This window comes from Physeter macrocephalus, chromosome 7, assembly GCF_002837175.3.
Source record: "Physeter macrocephalus isolate SW-GA chromosome 7, ASM283717v5, whole genome shotgun sequence".
Lineage (NCBI taxonomy): Eukaryota > Metazoa > Chordata > Mammalia > Artiodactyla > Physeteridae > Physeter > Physeter macrocephalus.
Window position 1 is genome coordinate 91427472 of NC_041220.1, and position 3428 is coordinate 91430899.

At 35.2% G+C, this 3428-nt stretch overlaps 1 protein-coding gene across 6 annotated transcripts in view; it reads right to left on the reverse strand.

Annotated features, from left to right (window-relative positions):
- The window catches only part of LOC102980498 (recombining binding protein suppressor of hairless), a 131793-nt gene that overhangs the window by 47684 nt on the left and 80681 nt on the right, over positions 1 to 3428 (reverse strand). Inside the window, exons 1-2 of one of the 6 annotated variants that reach the window (XM_024119305.3) lie at positions 2939 to 2956; positions 2021 to 2059 (exon numbers count right to left, since the gene is read on the reverse strand). The exons of the other annotated variants lie outside the window; for them this stretch is intronic. The gene's annotated coding sequence lies outside the window, so the exon portion shown is untranslated. Of the gene's footprint in view, positions 1 to 2020; positions 2060 to 2938; positions 2957 to 3428 lie in introns of those variants that run through there. 6 annotated transcript variants of the gene reach the window in all.

A 3428-nucleotide genomic window follows, 5' to 3' on the forward strand; every position in this document is an offset into this window, starting at 1 on the left:
AAAAAAAAAAAAAAAAAAAAAAAAAAACCATTTAAGAGCACATTATAGACATAAAGTCCCTTTACCCATGATACTTGTGTTTATTTCCTAAAAAGACAGTCTCTTATACAATCACAATGCAATTATCACTGTTACAATACTTTTAACTATAGATTTTATTCAGATGTTTCCAACTGTCCCTCTAATGTCCTTTATTGGGGTGGGAGTATGGAGCAGTACTGAGAAACAGCTGTCCTCAGGCCAAATCAGAATAGCCTCCAGTTTGTTTGTTTTTTTATTAATTTGAGCTGGAACACAGACACACCATTCATTTACATATTGTCTATGGCTGATTTGGGGATGCAAGAACAGAGCTGAAAAGTCAAAACAAACTCAGTGTCCCCCAAAAAGCCTAATACTTTTATTATCTGGCCTATTACAGAAATGTTTGCCAACTCCAGCTTTAGAGCACAAGAAAAATTTGTTCCTGGTCCAGATTCAGTTGAATTTGTCATGTTTAACTTAGCTGTCATGTCTTTTTGGTCTCCTTTACTCTGGTACTCCTAGGTCTTCGTTTTTCGTGATTTTAAAAATTCTGAAGAGTAGATGCTGTTTATTTTATAGGAATGTCCTTCCATCTGTGTCTGTCTGATGTTTCCTTATGCTTAGATTTAGCTTATGCATTTTTGGCAAGAACCACTACAAAAGTGACAGTATGTCCTCAGGATGCATATGATACTTATTTGTCCATTATTAGTGATGTTAATTTAGAACGCTTAATTAAGGTGGCGTCTGCCAGGTTTCTTCACTGTCATGTTACTATTTTTCACTTTATAATTAACCATACTTTGTGAAGATATGCTTAGACACTATAAAAACACTTTGTTTCTCGTCAGACTTTAAACCAGTAGTTTAAGCATTCACTGATGATGTTGTCCTGAAACGATTATCACCGTAATGGTTGCCAAAATGTGCTTTCCTAGTTCCATGATTCCTTCTACACTTCTTAGGTGGAATTCTTCTGTAAAGAAAAGCTATCTCCTCTCCTCCATTTATCAAACTATTTATTTAATTCAGCGTAGACTTCTAAACTGTCATTTTATTTTATGGGTTTTAATCTATTACTATCATTTATTTTGATGACCAAAGTGTACATGATTTGGCTAAAAGAAGCCTCTTCAAACTGTCTCCCTTTGTGTGTACTTCTGGCATGCCCCTGTCATTCTTTGAGTGAAACAGCTTTTTTAATAATAGTAATAATGTGGAAATAAACCAAATGGTCATCAGTGTGAATTAAATAAGGAGCACTGGGAAGACAAGGAAAAGCTATGGAGACACTAAGGAGAACAAGGTAGAAGATCTACAGTTAACAGAACAATGGTAGAGTATGATGCCAGACTTTAAAAAGAAAAAAGACAGGTATATGTTTATACACGCATACGATTTTCTTGAAAGATACTAACGACACAGGGTAGCATTAACTCTAGGACTGTAACTGTGGAACTGAATGTCTTATTTTTATTTTACAATCACTGATTGTTAGAAATTTTAAAAATCATTTTCAAGACTAACACTTTTAAATTTAACGTGTAATTAAAATGCATACCGTAAAAAATTACATAATTAGAATATAATATTTATAGTCTCATTAAAAATGGATAATATCTTTGTTTTAAAATTCTTTTCTAAAAGCATTTAAGTATCTTTCAAGTTCCAGTTGTGATCAACAAATTGTGACTGGCTAATGAAGCTAGATACAGGAAACTATCTTAACATTGTAGCCCTTGTTATATTAACTATATAATACTCAATATTAATTCTTGAAAGGTTTCATTTTTCCCTTTGAACTGTATCCTCTTACCCTGTTTTTTGAAGGGAGAAAAGGGGAGATGTGGGGAAGGGAAGATGGAAATACGCTTATGATCTAGATACCATTATGTGAATAACTTCTTGTAAAGAACACCTAATATAATAGCTTCCAAAATGACAGGATCTAACACTTTTATGAAATGTTTGGGTGAAAGACTAATATAATGCTTACCTAGTAAGTCGTTTAGGTGGAGGCCGCTCACCAAATTTTCTAGAGAAAAAATAAGAAAAAAAAAATTAAATAGGCTGTATGACACGCTCCACAGTAAGCTTTTTAGGCACCATGAAATCTCCTTTATGACTTATACTTCAACCCTACTAAAGTCTAGTGTAAAAAGAAATCCTCTAGTAAACACCTATACCCAGTTATAACAAAATACATTCTTTAAAACCATTCCTAAACAAAAAACACACCCTAACTAGGCCTGACACATCCACTCTGAGCATGTACCATGATGATTAGATGAGGATGACAGGTACCTTCCAGAGAAACCTTGCTAAAAAACATCTAACCAAAGACCCCCCTGCCCCAGTCTCACATAGTCTGGAGCACTCAAAAAAATCCTCACAGCCCAAGATGTGGTGTAGAGCTCACAAGTGTTCACCATGTGCCAGGCACTATGCTATACATTTTTTTACCCTTTTTAATCATTATAAAATAATTCTGGAAGGTACATATTGGCCCATTTTAAAGATGTAGAAAGCAAGCTGCCCAATGTCACAGAGTAAATTAAGTGACAGACAGAGTTAAGATTCAAACCAAGATGTTGACTACTTAATTAGTTTATAGCATATGATCCCTTCAAAAATAAATATGCTAAATGTACTAGCATAGAAGCATTTCAGTTGTTTGGGAGAGGGCAAAGAGAAAAGCATGAGCAAGGATAAGCACAATTTAAGTTGGAATTAGAAGTACATATACCAATGCAGGTTAAGAGAAAGACTCAGAGTGAGATTAGCTGAATTCAAATCTATGATTTGGTATTGGGTTGGCCAAAAAGTACCTTTGTTTTTTAAGTAAAAATAAAAGACACATTTTTCATTTTCACCAAGAACTTTATTGAACATATTCACCGTTTTGTTCTACTACCTTCTGCCATTTTTCAGGCAACTTCATAATTCCATCTTCCCAAAACTTTTTATCTTTTTGAGCAAAGAACTGTTCCAGGTCCTTTTACAGTCTTCCAGGGAATTGAAAGTTTTTCAGTTAAGAGTATTTTGTAAAGACCAAAATAAATGGAAAACCAAAGGTGCAATGGCTGGTGAATACTCGAATGAATCAGAACTTTCCAGCCAAGCTGTAACAGCTTTTGCCTGGTCATCAGAGAAACGTGCAGCCTTGCGTTATCCTGGTGGAAGGTTATGCGTTTTCTGTTGACTAGTTCTGGATGCTTTTTGTCAAGTGTTGCTATCAGTTGGTCTAATTGGGAGCAGTACTTGTTGGAATTAATCGTTTGGTTTTCCGGGAGGAGCTCATAACAGAGGACTCTCTTCCAACCCCACCATTACACGACATCCCCTTCTTTGGATAAAGACTGGCCTTTGGTGTGGTTGGTGGTGGTTCATTTCACTTGCCCCAC